The sequence below is a fragment of the Numida meleagris genome, chromosome 2 (genome assembly GCF_002078875.1).
Source record: "Numida meleagris isolate 19003 breed g44 Domestic line chromosome 2, NumMel1.0, whole genome shotgun sequence".
In the NCBI taxonomy this organism is placed as follows: Eukaryota; Metazoa; Chordata; class Aves; order Galliformes; family Numididae; genus Numida; species Numida meleagris.
In genome coordinates this window covers 89,835,215-89,849,822 of record NC_034410.1, presented here as the reverse complement: position 1 = coordinate 89,849,822, position 14,608 = coordinate 89,835,215, and the positions used below count along the sequence as shown (strand labels likewise).

Genomic DNA, 14,608 nt, shown 5'->3' with positions numbered 1-14,608 from the left:
CTCACAGTTCTTAACCGAAAGATGACACACATGAACGTGGAACCCAGAGAGCAGCATGCCTAAAATCAAATAGTCAGAAATAATGCCCAGAGCTCTTGACCAGTAGGTGGAGGTCAAACCACCAGAACGTGCTGCTGGGCGCAGTTTCTTACTCCCCAGAGATCTTATATTGAACACAAAACAGCAGTTGTGTTCAGTCCTTCATTATGTGAGTTGGAAGGAAGACCAATAGCCACATGCAAGCAGTTTCTTTCAAACGAGTTCACTAGTGGACTAGTGGGTGTTAAATCAGTTTGGCAAAACGCATTAACCTGCCAGATGGCCCTTCAGTTTCATTATATCATCCTGTGTATTGCCATGCTCAGAATCCCTTCACCCCTTGATGCCCCTTTCAGAGGAGCTTGGATGCCCGAGACTACATAGTGCCAAGGTCACTTATCAGTCCTGCTGAATTACTTGAAATTCTGAGTTTTAGTAATTTTTAATGACAAGGTACGTTATCATGCCCTGGAAAGAGGCACAGTCTTCAGGTCCACACAGACAGATAGAGTCACACACCGTTTGCCATCATCCTGCAGCCAGTGGAGACCACTGCTGTAAAATCCTAAAGGCTGCTTCACTTGAAACTCGGGGAAAAACTTTTTTTTTGCTGCTCTCCCCATTCTGTATTTGGACATGCAAAGATATTGAGGTGGTTTAACCTGAGCATTTCTGAGTAGACTGATCTTTAAAAACTAACCACCTCCTCCAAGTCCTGGTTTGGTTTAGTTTATTGCTGCAGGGTTCCAATGTGTAACGTGTTGTTTGTTGTCATGGAAGCACCGCTACAAGCTCGGTGTCAGGAACATCCTCTTCTCCCCGCTCCCCCCAGCCTCCAGCAGAGCAAGGAGATCTGGTGAGTGGCTCTGCTGTGCAAGGAGCTGGGGGTGGGCTCAGAGGGAGAGAAGCTGATGGCAGGGGAATTCATTTGTAATAGAGGGATACAAAGCTTCATGTTTTCAGTCAGCCCCTGCAACTGAACCAGCTGTGCCCTGCTGTATGAAGTGTGGCTCTGGAAAATGCTGCTCCTGGGCCGCAGGGTCATTGGCATCTCCTTGGTTCATGTGTACAAAGGGGAAAATGTTATGCAGTAGATCACTTCTGCCCAGCCCATCTTCCCAGGAAAGCAAGACCTGCTGCAGGTAGGAGGTGAGATTCATGGGCGTTTTGTCTCACTGCTGTAAGTCACTCCCTAGGTATTTTCATTCTGGACTTCTTTTTTCAGTTTCCAACTACTTTGAAAGCAACTGAAGCTGAACTGGAAGAGGCCATCTCTGTGCTCTAATAAGAACTGCCCATGACTGCTGTGGCAGGGAAACTGTCCATCGACACCAGTATAACTATAGGGATTTAACTGGAAAAGCCTCAGTGTAAACAAGCTCTAAGCTTACTAACGTGCAAATACTGTCACTGAAAACCACTGCAGCCTCAGACACCGCCCAAAGTTGGTATATTACTTGGCAATCCAAGGTCAAACACGCTCAGCATGTTTGCAACGGGCATGCTGCATTAATAATTATATATAGTCGTATCAGAGTGTGTAGCGTGATGATAAAATGTGTTTCAAGGATGCACTGTATAGCACATTTCTTTTTGCAGTCATGTGTGTCTTTGTGTTCAAAGGAGAACTGTATTCTTAGCTGCCTCCAAAGTGCTGTCTTGCTAAAGTTTGTACCATTTAGCATTAACTGTCTGTACTATTTTTCATCACTACTTTTCTGTTGTGGGATAATACAAAAAAATTAGATAGCTGTGCTCTAAAAAAGGCACTGGGTCTGGGCTTAACATTGCATGGGGATCCTCTGCCTCAGTTTTGGGGGTTGCTGAATGAGTGTCACTTTCCACATTTTTTATGTCTACTTTGACAACTGTGAACCTGGAAAAGAAGAAATAGGATGGAGGAATGACTGAAAATAGCGTCTAATGATCACCAGCCACCGAAAGGGGAAAAGCAGCACAAAAAAAGAATTGGAGATCCAATGCGAGAAGAAGGAAAAGATGGGAAGAATAAGCAATGGGAGAATAATTGCTATTAGCAAGACCAGATGGCAGGGACTGTGAAGACAGGGCTGAGAGGGATGAAAATGGAAAGGGTGGAAGAAGCCTTTGCCTGTTAGGAAATAAGGGGACTGGCTAGATAAGGCTGAAAGGGGCTCTGTGCTGGGAGACATGGGCATGCCCGAGTGATGCCTGGGAACCTCTCTGACCTCTTGCAAAAACTGTGGAATGAATTTGTTTCAGGCAGGAAACAAGGTTTTTGCAGTGGACAGCTGAAGCGTTCAGTGTAAAGAGTTCACAGGACTGTCTGTTCCAAAGCTGCAGTATTGGGGCAAGGGAATGTAAGGAGGGAAGCTGAGCAAAGAGTTTGAATGACTTGTGAGAGTGAGTGCTCTTTACCTGGTGTTGCATAAGACAGGGAGAGGAGCAAAGAGGAAAGCTTTGGGGAGAAAATTAAGGGTTGTTTTGTTGCTGCTGGGTTGTTTATTTGTATTTTTTTTTCTCTTACCACTTTCTAAGGGCAGTAACTACACCAAGTTTGTATTGCAGTAGCAATCAGAGTCCAGGGCCCTGAGCATGCTGGTTGCTGTGAAAACACACAGTAACAGAAGTTACCTTCTTATTTAAGACAAGACGGAACAAGTGGGTGTAAAAGCAATCAGAAACAGGGGAGAAGGTGGTGCAATTTCACAGGCTATCCGTGTACATAATTTGAGAGCTTGCAAGTCACTTAATTTTTAAAGACGTACTAATAGATGTGCTGCAGCCCCTACCGTCCATCCACCTAGCTGCTCTCAGTTGGCAACTTCACTATTGATATCTGGGCATCATCCTAAGTGAGCACTTAAGGTTGAGTATCAGGGGAAGGTATTTATAGTTTCAGCAGAGTGGGTTGATAGCTATTCCAGCCCCAGATGGGAATTGGGTTACATGACAGATCAGGCTGCCTTCCAATTTTATCCAATACCAGCGATAAGGGGAAGGGGGAGGGAGGACAGCTGCAGCCGTATAGTCCTTCTAGGGTTAAAGATCCTAATGCTTTAAAGAGAATGTCTAAAAGAAAATTTCTTTCTGAAATAATTTATGGAAATGCCGTGCTCCCTTTGAAGGTTCCATGTCACTGCATGGCACTACGCAATGTTCTCTTTCTTCACCTGTCAGGCAAGGACCACCTCGAAGAGTCTCACTGCTGATTACTAGTTAATTGTCATTAATAAGTGACAACTGACATTATGGGGGCTTAATGCAGAGAGAACAGAAAAGAGCCACAGATATTCTAATGAGCTGACTCCTACGTGCCCTCTATTGTTGTCGAAAATGAGGAGCTGTCGTCATTGTTCAGGAGATGGGCTTCAATTGCTCTGGAAAAATATTCTCTTTTAATTTCTTTATGCATAGATAATTCCTGGTGCACTCTCTCTCCGTCTGTCTCTCTTGCTCTTTCTTTCTCTCATACACACACACAGAGACACACACACCTTTCTGTGAACGCAGGGAAAACTTCCCCTGAGGATACACTGTTTGTGTTAAGACACACTTTGATTTAGGTACGCGCACGTGTACCCAAGTGTATGTGGACGCTCATATGCGTGGAGCGCCTATATGCAAACCACCAGTGCGTGTATTTTATTTTAAGACTTGGGAAAGGGGTGAGTGCAGACAACTTCACTAAGAAAAAGGACCAAAAGGGGACAGCCAAAACTCTACGAGCTGACGTATGAAGTTAGGACCAAGGAAGTCCCGTTCTGACCATAGCATGAGGAATTTCAAAATGATGGCAATGAGCGCGCACAGATTGCAGATACAGGTACCTAAAATTAGGCCCTTGCTCTTCATTTAAATAGCAGCATAATAATTTCAAGATTCTCAAAGCTGTCAAACAGGCAGGATCTCCCTGGGAGGCGGTGGTGGCTGCGGATCTCAACACTGCCTGCTGAAAGGCAAATCCACTGTTTGCACGCTTTCTGAAAATCTCAGCCAGCAGAGGGCCGGGAATTTGGGGGAGATGATTTAATTAGGCACCAAGCTCTTGGATGCACTTTCTGAGAGTTTTTAGAAAACCAGGAATTCAGCTTACACTGGGCAGCTACGACTCAGCCAGGAAAAGCTGACTTCTGTACAATGCCAGATGAAATGTGTACATACTTAGAAGAGCTTTCATTACCTGGCAGATTTGGGATAAGCTGGCCACCACTGAGAACATCTCCAAACCTCAGGAATCCCTCCTGATCCCTGAGGTCAAAGTCTAGGTGAAACAAACTGAAGCCAGCACTGTTCTTATGATGATGCCAACTTCTCCTACCGAATTCGAAGCAGCACAATCACCTGCATCAAATCTCTAAGTACAGCTGGTACTTGAGCTCTAAATTGTAGAAGGGGATTTTTCTATTTTCACCAATAAAATGCAAGAGTTTCCATTCTGAATCAGTAAATTGCATGTCTGTATTGCTCTCTAACATTTAAGGCTGTGTAGTTTTGCTTGAGAAGTGACTTATCCAGTGTCTTTCAGCTATCTGCACAAAGAGGAGAGCCCATCATTTTAACGGGAATCTCATTTCCATTGCCTAGCTCAAGTTTAAAACTCAAGGCTCCCAGGAAAGAAAATGAAAATGAGATGCCTCTCTCATATTGTGCTTGGAGCGAAGACATTCATTAGCATTCTCTGTCTTACTGCCTGCCAAGGCCCAAACAAAAGATAGTGCCTGGAACAATGGCCTGAAATGAGGAACACAACTGAAGGAAACACAGGACACGTGCCGTTTGCCATGCTTCAGGGACCTGAAGCCAACATATGTGGAGCCCCTGCACACATGTGGAACTGGAAAACTCCACCAATTATAGAAGGTTGCCTTTTTCTTTACCCTGGGCTTCCCACTGAAGTCAATGGATGCTGTCTCTTACCTTGTCGTAGTGCACTTTGGTGGGTCCTGATTCCCAGGTCTCTGTGTGACCTCAGACATGACCTCTCTGTGGCTGAATCCACTCATCTTTTAAAGAGATGAGATAATGCCTGTGCGGCAGAGAAGGCTCATGCTGTAATCTGTGGTGGAATAGTTTGTAATGCTGCATAGAAAGCATGTCTTGACATTGCCGGTGTCTTTTCAGTTATGTGCTGTCTTTAAAATTTCCTTTTGGAGAAGGCAGCTGAAAAGATCACAGTCCAAGCCATTTCAGCTCCTGAGGCAAGAGGTCAGCTTGGTGCTCTTTGTGGTGCTCCTCTACCTCCTTACCCTCTGGGTTAGGGAGCTCCCACTGCCCACCACTAAGCTCAAGCTAGGGTCACAGCTGCCAGGGCAGTTTCATATCCAAATCTATCACAACAGTTGTTACTGTCCTCATAATTCTTCCCTTCCTGCTTCATTTCTAGCTGTAGCAAAGCAGTTCTGGCAGCTCCTGGAACATCTCTGCCCCCTGGACCCCAGAAAATCTGATGTTGAATATTTGGTGATGTCAGCTGACATTAGTATCTTGATTGGAAAGGTGAAAGTTGGGTTCTAGGTATACTGGGTAGTTTATCGCTTTTAATAACATTGATCTTATTAACGGTATGGAAATGGAATATAATGGTATGGAATGGAATATAGCAAAAAAATGATGGAATTGTTTCTGAGTGAAGTTGTTCCCTTCTGTCTGAGAGTCCTGTGGCGTAAAACTGAACAATTGTTCTCCTGTCCTGCATACTTTTTCCCTCTCAAATCAAAGTCATCACCCTTATTTTCATTGTGTGTGTGCACTAGAGAGTCACACACCTTTTAGACATTTTAGCAAAGACTTCCAAATGACTGGGACTCTGGTAGTATTCTTCTTTAAATAATTCACAGTCATTAAAATGACATCAGACTATCTCCAGTTCTGGCATTCTTTCCAGTCGCTGTCTCTCAGATGTCTATGTGGGATGAAGGTAAAGCTGAGTCTGAAATGATGGATGTCCCTTACAGAAAATGGTTTAGAATAACCCAGGACACACAACGAAGCCAGAACTGGAGATACTCTTATCTCGCTTTTAGAGCTGTAAATTATTTAAGGGAGCGCTCCAGCTCCAGGAAACTGAGGTTACAACAAATATTAAGCTTCCTGTATGGCTATTTTTCTTGTGTCAGGTGGTGTGGCAGAGTTTATTCATAGGCATTCAAGGGCTGTGCAAATAATCAGAAAATGAGGAAAATATTTTCTTTTGCTGTTTCTCATGTCAGATTTCTAGAGAACATAGGATTGAAGTTTAGGACCTTTTGCATTGAATTCAGATCCATAAAAATCCCCTTGATGGCTAGAAAGCATTGTGCCAAACTAATAGATGCATTGTCAATAGAGATTATTACATCTTCATAAAATGCCAAAAGTAACAACATAAATTTATCTAACCAAATGCAAGATGCTCCAATCCAATAATTGCTGATAACTAACTAATTCAAGAAACAACATGAGAAAGTTGAAATGCACAAAGTGCTTGGTGATTGCTTGAGCAGTCTGTCTTGATCCAGCTGATGTCAGAAGCTTAAGCATGTCCCTTCTGTTCCCACACATCCTTGCAGGGCAGAAGGAAGGCCTCGGAAGACACTTGCTGTCTGTCCTTAGGGATGCCTCCTGCATCTGTTGATCACCACAGAGCACAGGGACATCGCCGGTTTGTGAAGGAATCTCAGAACCCTGCCTCTTCTACTAACCAGCATGGGAAGTCAGTAGGGAGAGGAAGAAGAAGAAGGAACTGTTTTTGCTCAGGGACTTGGGTCCACTTGGTGGGTGATGCGGAAGAATGGGGATGTTCAATGTGTACCACAAGGGAATTTGATGTTGGGGGAGTGCAGTCAGTAATTCCATTTATATATAGGTATATATATATCTGTGTGTGTGATGCATGTTAATAATTGTTTGTTTCTATATATATATAATAAAAATGATGTAGTGATGTGGAATAAGGGGTGGAATGTCATGGTTTTATGATTTTTGGTTATCGGTATTCCACATCATAACATCATGTAGTGCACTGGGAGTTAAAGAGTTAATGCTCCAGTTCCATGGATCGTGGATAGTTCTGGGTACCTGGTTCTCAGAAGAGAAGAAGAACTACATTTCCCAGAGGACTTTGCTGTTCTGTTACCATTTTCCGTTCAGAGGGAAAGATAAAAACTGTCCACATATCACAAGACGTCCCTTTTTTTGCTCCGCTCCCCTCCTGTTTGTCCCGGCAGCATCTCACCACCAGCATTAGAGTAAGGCCTTTTGGTTTTTGGACACTCTCTCTCTTTTTATTGGATTTATTAGCTTCAATTTTAATTATATTTTATTATATTGTGTTATTTTGATTTCTGATATCTTATTTAGTAAATTAGTTTGTTTCTCCTCGGATTGTTGCTGCTGTTCTGTTTTTAGGCCCATCTCCTTACCCTTTTTCCTTTTTCCCTTTCCCAGGGCATGGGTCTGTGGGTCCCCCGCCCCATTGGTCACGGAACCGGGCCGAACCTGCCCGTAAACCGTTGACAACACCGTTGTGTCAAAACTGCCCCTTCTGCTGCCATCTGTCAAATGGTAACAAAATGTAATGGGGTATCAGTGGGAAGGTTCAACCTCTACTGCCATACCACCAACATCCGCCTCTGATGTTGTGGGCCAATGTAATAAAATAGGAGGCATTACTTTCGGAGCAGCCCTCATAACGACTTTTGCCTTTGGTTTCTTTTTAATGTTAGGCTGACGGTGAGTAGGTAAATATCACATTCATTTGTGAAAAAGCATTTTTACATACTGTATATAGCAATATGAGGAGATGGGGGTAGAATTTCAAAGTGGTACTTTCCTTTGGTTCCTTCCCTTTCAATAGCTGTTGTTTTGATTACTCTGCGCCTTAGGCTATCATTAGAATCTTTTTGTGTGTGGAAGTATTAAGTCCATAAATATGAAAATAAGCCTGTAATTGACCCATGGACTGAATTTATTTCCATTAGATTCTTCTTCCAGTATAAAAAGCACAAACTGGAAGAGTGATATTTATGTGTGTATGAAGCTCCCCAGCTCTGACGGTATATTATATATTTGATAACAAGGTTATGCTCTTAAAGGGACTACCCGGCAAGACGGGGTGGGGAAAACAGGTGTCTTATTTTAGTTTTGAAAGCAAAACCGGGCACAGCCATAAAACACATGCACAGCACATACCATTATTTTGATTAATCGGACTGCTAGAAAACAGCTCATAATGAAAGCTGATCAGCATGTCCCAATCAGTCTCATTAGGCTCCTCCGCAAACACCTGGAGAAAGGCAGCCAGCGGAGGGTACTTTGGAGGCAAGGGGAGCCGAGTGATCTACCACTGCAAACACCAGGGTTGCCACACCTGCTTGTGTGCTTTAATGGAGCTTTACAGGATGCGAGGAGGTTTCTCAGCTAAATGGCACATAAAGCTCAGCTGCCTTCCAGGGAAGCGGTGCGCTGTTGCCATGCCCTATGCATCACGCGTAACATTCCAGTTGTTGCCTCTGTTTGTGGCCACAGCTGTAGCTCTGCTGAGCTACTACATAAAGTTTTCCAGGGATGCTCTTGTTGTTTTTTTTTTTTTTTTCTTTTCCTTCCGGATTTTTCCACCTTCCTGCTGTGTGCAGGGGCCATATGGCGCAGCTATTTCAGAGACCTGCAGGAACCTCCCATGCAGACAGCATACGGGGAAGAAAGTGAAGGAAGGCGGGCACAAGGTGGGTGAGCTTATTTCAAAGAACAACATCTCAGAATATTTGGGGCTTGGGTCACAAGATGTGCAACAGCCAGAGCCCCGTTACTGCCCACAGCAGCCTGCTCTCTGAGTGACATGTCTATGGGATTCTATGTAATTTCCCCGCCTCACTGCTCTCTCTCTTCTGCTTTTCCTTTATGTGCAGGGAACTGACCATTACGTAGGCCAAAGGGACTTGTGATTATGCAAAGTGTAATTGAGGTGTCAAGGTTTTTGTTTGTCTAACTTAAATCTGAATTTGTATTAAGAGGGTTAAAGGTGGAGGGGTCTTCCAATGTCCTCCCCATTTGTTTCTCCTCGTAGTGGTAGTGACCATTATTAGCACTGCTTTGATTTAATGGCCAATTGTCCTATCATAGTCTAAGAAATATGACGGGCTGTGAAACCAATCCCAAGCAAGACTCTGAGTAACTAGTGTATCTAATTAAAAAGAAAGAAATTAAATGGTGGCAAATAAAATTAGTATCTGGTCAATAGACAATGCTGTGAAAAGCAAACAGGAGACTTGGACATGAATCTCTTCCCCCATCAGGCAGTATGTCTCTGCAGTATGGGTATGAGGAGGACCATACAAAAACTATTTGGAACATCAACTACCTCCTCAGCCAAGTGTTTCCCTCCACATGAGACCTTCCTGCTGCTGGATGGGATCTCATTACTTTGCAGAGCGTGTGCAGGATGGTCACTGGTCTGCACATAGTAAGCCATGCTTTCTCTCCATGGAAGAAGTCCATTCAAAAATGATGTCCAACCAGCACAAATGAAGAGGAGCACTTCCTGCATTGCTGATTTTGTTGTATTTTTTTGGTGGGTGCTGCAGATCAGATAGCAACACAAAGATGGGCTCATGTTGCACAGTGGGTACTTCTGGCACATCCAACCCTGTAATCAAGCTGAAGATGTAGTGATGTGGACAGCATGTTGCCAACCATCACACAACTCTTATAGGTGTTCAATCTACAGGAGAAAAGTAGCTTGCCAAGGCACAGCACCTTGTGGTCACTCATGATTTCATCCAAAATTTTGCTATATCCGGAACGAATTTTGAACCGAGTGCATGTAGCCGGGTGATTAGAAAAGAAACATGTAAGTGAAGTTTCTATCCGTCATCGTTGCTCCCATAGGCCTTCTGACGGAGGAGAAGAGTGGGAGCAGGAGTGCTCTGGGGATGGGTAGCTTTCTGCAGCGCGGGACGCATTTTTAGCATAGAGTGGAAGAAGTAGCCACACAACTCCTATTAACAATAACGTGATTGCGTGTGTGAGTTCTATTCACTGTACTGAAAATTTACCCCTAAGGGTCCACATAAATTTGAGCTGTTGTCCGTGTGAAATGTTCTTTTATGGGCAATAAGGACACCAAGAGGCAGCTACATGTTTTCCTAAGCCCTGGCCACATACCAGTATTTGTCTGCATAATTCTTCAATTTTTCTTCCCAGATTCTTCATACAATGCACACATTGCTTATAGGGTGCAGGCAAAAAAATGGTTTTAACAACGGCATACTTTGTTATTAAATTAGGCCTTGGAACTATAATTCCCCATCTCTGCATTTGATGAGAAACCCTCTACAATGTTATCAAACTAATATATTGTAGCAAATTCTCTATCTGCTGCCTGTGCCACATACAATATGAACTGCATGAGAAAGAGCTAACTTCCTAAAGGATTTTTTTCTCTCCCTATTTCTCACTATGAAGCAAACAGCTTGCTGGCAGGTCGAGCATTCATGCTGCTGAATCTTACCTTTGATTTGATTATGCAAATGGAGAGGGGCCGTACTGTGGTACATCCTGGCAAAATTTAATTTCCACTTTACACCTAAAACCCTCAACCCACCGAAAGATTAGCAATTGTCAATAATGCTGCGTGCTCTTCCTCTCTCTCCTTCTCTCCCACTTTCTTTCCTCCACATTTTACTTTTCTTCCCACCCTCTTTTCCCTCAGTGTTATCAGGCTGTCTCTCCAACAACTGGAGCAAAGAGTTGTGCAGGGGAGGCGTACATCCTCTCTGCAGACACGTTCAGCATTCTGAACTCCACCATCGTAAACAATGGACACGCATATATTTTAAAAAGAAACTCGGAGTAATTTATCTTAATTTAAAAGTGACTATTCCTGCTCAGGCTTTTCCATTTTTTTTTTCTCTTGGAATACTGCACATATAAATCCTCAGACAATCTCCTGGTAATTCATATTAATACACTTGGGGAAGCAGTTTGGATTCAAAACAAATGTTCTTGCAAATGTAGCTGTCTCATCTGCCTCGTTTCCTAGATCCCCCAAGCCCAGCTGGATTAACTCTTTAATACCGGGAAGTGGGAATGGACTTCTTCTGTGGTGCTTGGGGGTGGCCACATGAGCCCTGAGGCAGGAGTTGTGGAAGTGGTGTTGGATGCCTGTGCCCCAGAGGTGCAGGGAGCAGCAGGAGTTATAGCAGGAATCTGGAAATCGCCAGGGTCTTTGTGTTGCTGTGGGTCTGCTGGACTATTCCCAGCTATTTCACCCTGCAATTGGATGACAACAGAGATCCAGATCTCCTGTATCAGAAGGTTATAACTGAGAAGAAGAGATACGACAACTCTTGGAAGAGACTTTGGAAAAAGCCAAATCTTGCTGTTATTTCTTTGGCTTTTCCTTCCTCACACTGCCCAGGAAGTGCTAACCCCACACACCTCATGTTCTGAAACAGTGCCACAATGAGGTGCTCACTCTGTATAAACCCCTTTGCTTGAAAATTAAACTTTAATTGAAAAGTAGATCTCTGAAGAGATTCCCAACCACAGTGTCTGTCCAATTACAGCAGTGCAGCGGTTGCAGTGGAAAGCTGTTATAGATAGCTGGAGCCTGTGTTGTTTGTGGGATGTATCTCCAACTGCGCATCAGCATTCAGGGCCATGCCTATGTTTTGATGCTCAAAACAGGAGATTTCATGCATTTAACATCAGTTTTATGCGTTACAGATCTTGCTTTACCTGGGCCTGAATGTAGCTGCCTGGCTCCCCTTTATTTATTCTGAATCCAGTGTGAACAAAATGTTTGCATCTGCTGTTCACAGGGTGGCTGCCTTTGCCACGTGTCTCTGGGTGGCAGCTCAGTGCCTGAGCTGGCTTTGTAGACATCGCGAGCCACGGAAGGGGAGCGCTGGGTTTGGTCGCTGCTTTGACTCCCTGACAGAACCCCACACTGCTGCTCGCATCAGCGCGTGCCAGCAGCTCCGGTTGTGATCTCTTGTTTGTCTCTTGAGCGAGATGAAACTAACACGCTGAGAGCTGTCTACGGCTAGTCACACGTCGGCGTGTACGTGCGGGTTGTTTTTGTGGTCATAAAACTTCGAGCGGTGTAGCGCAGCAAGTGTGTTAGAATGATACCTGATAACAATGCCGCATCTTTATGATGTGTCAGGCTCTGCTCTGATGGATTCACTTGCTTTCCTTTCTCTTCCTCAGGTTGCTCTGACTTCCAGAGGAAACGTGGGTTTTTACCATAGAGGTGGGGGCACAGCTTCTCAGCCTATACCAGGAGAAATGTTGTACTCCAAAAGAAAGCAACCCGTGAGGTAAGCAGGGGTCATAGCAACATGTGATCCCCCCAGAGAAAGCATAGGTACCTTTTTCTTTCTTTTTTTTTTTAAATTTCTGAGCAAATTGGGACTTCTTATAAAGCATTTGAGAACAGCTTAATCATCAGCACCTGAGCGTGTGCAGCACTTCCCACATTTCCCCCAAAGAAATTTTGTAAGAGAATTTGATGTCCCTTGTTGGAGAGCTCCGTCACCACAGCCCCAAAGCAGCTTTTATGCTGTGGGTGCTGCTTTACACAGCCAGTCCTAAGCTGTGGTCCAAGGGAAGGGCTTAGGGCAAGATAGAAAAACAGGATGCAACTGAGTGATTTAGAAGGAAGAAGGGAGGAACCCTGAGCAAATGGCACACCACTGCCCCAGGAGCCAAAAGGTGCAAAGACTGAGAGGGGCAGTGAGGTCCAGAGCAGCAGAAAAATGAGCGGGCAGGCAAGCAGGCAGGTTTTTGATCAGAAGGGTTATGAAAACACCGCCTGTGGTCAGATAGGGGCCACAAAGCCTACTTTTCAAAGCTGCCCATTCTGTGATGGAAGTAAGTAACCGCAGGGCCCAGGTTAGCTGCTGGACTGCTGAGTGGGGAAGAATTTGTTTGGCGGTGGTAGTGCAGGATCACAGGAACACCTCTAACTGCTGTCACAGGTAAAGAAATTCTGGTAGAATTACAGATCAGGGAACAAGCAAATCTGGCCATCTCTCAGCTCTGCTGTTGGTTTCCCTGTACCTTTGTTGTTTCCCACCCTACCCTACGTGCAGAAATCCAAAGTCCCCTTTTCTCCATGGTTGGACCTCTCCAGCTATGTCACCATGGCCTGCTCTGTGATTCTGTGATGTGAAAAAAAAATGTCACCTGAGCCTCAATGGCAAGGCAAGTCTTGTGGACAGAACAAAATGTGGGTTTTACCTTAGATGCTATCCTCTAACTCCTTAGGTGTGTGTTTGAAAATATTTTGAAGGAAGCCTCTGCTGACTACTTCTTCTAGAAGTGACAGAGAAGATTGCCTTACTTTCTTTGAAGGTTATTTTATTCCGTTTTCTGAAGTACTTGCTTGATGGTGCTTTCTATGTTCAAACTGGGTGCTGTGGGAGAAGTGGATTTGTGTATACTCAAGGACAGAGCCCTTACTATTGATAGCGTAGTTGTGACAGCTCAGGATGCACAAGGCTGCTGCTCTTTTCTTTCACAGAACTGCAGAATCATTAAGGTTGGAAAAGACCTCTAGGACCATCTAGTCCAACCGTCAGCCCATCCCCACCATGCCCACTGACCATGTCCCTCAGTGCCACATCCACATGTTCCTTGAACACCCCCAGGGATGGTGACTCCACCACCTCCCTGGGCAGCCTGTGCCACTGCCTCACCACTCGTTCTGAGAAGAAATTCTTCCTAATATCCAACCTGAACCTCCCGTGGTGCAACTTAAGGTCATACTCTCTCATCCTACCTCTGCTACCTGGGAGAAGAGGCCAACCCCCACTTCATGACCATCTCCTTTCAGGCCACTGTAGAGAGTGATAAGATCTCCCCTGAGCCTCCTCTTCTCCAGACTGAACAATCCCAGCTCCCTCAGCCGCTCCTCATACGGTCTGTGCTACAGACCCTTCACAGCTTCGGCTGTGCCCTTCTCTGGACACACTCCAGGGCCTCGATGTCTTTCTTGTAGTGAGGGGCCCAAAACCGAACACAGCACTCAAAGTGCGGCCTCAGCATTGCTGAGTACAGAGCTCCCACACCACATCCTAGGTGCTCTCTAGTTGTTGTACCAGGAGCCTCCCCAGAGTTTTCCAGCAATCCCTGCGTACACCCAGCTGCTGATGACTCCTGTCTCCTTCCCCTTTCTTTTCTCCCAATTTCTGCAGAGCAGGAACGTCTCTCAGCTGTCTCTTCTCATGCACTGATCGATCTTGGGCGTGGGCTTCCTGCACAAAGCAATCCGTGACAGGCTGTGGTGTGATCGCTGCAGGCAGCCACAGCTCACAGTAAATGCAATTCTTACTCTAACGCTTGTTGCTTATTAACACGTCGGAGGCCTGATCCTGAGTCCTTTGAAGCTGATGACAAAGTTTCCATTGAACGTAGCAGGAGGTGGAGGGGGGGGGCCTTGGAGCTGGAGAAAAACAAAACGTTGTGGTGCTGAAGTCACTTGAAGAGCGTAAAAACAGCTGTCCTGAAGCTTTGTGGTTTTGCTTCCCCTTATTTTTTTCCCTTAAAGCCGCATCTCCTTGTTAAGGCTTAATTTTATAAAAGCTGCAGAGCCATAACCTATACC

General features: G+C 44.8%; 1 long non-coding RNA gene across 1 annotated transcript; it reads left to right on the top strand.

The window, feature by feature from the left end:
- Positions 556-14,368, top strand: LOC110394060. The gene is made up of 3 exons (XR_002435353.1): positions 556-895; positions 12,211-12,320; positions 14,199-14,368. It is a non-coding gene; the product is annotated as an uncharacterized LOC110394060 (long non-coding RNA).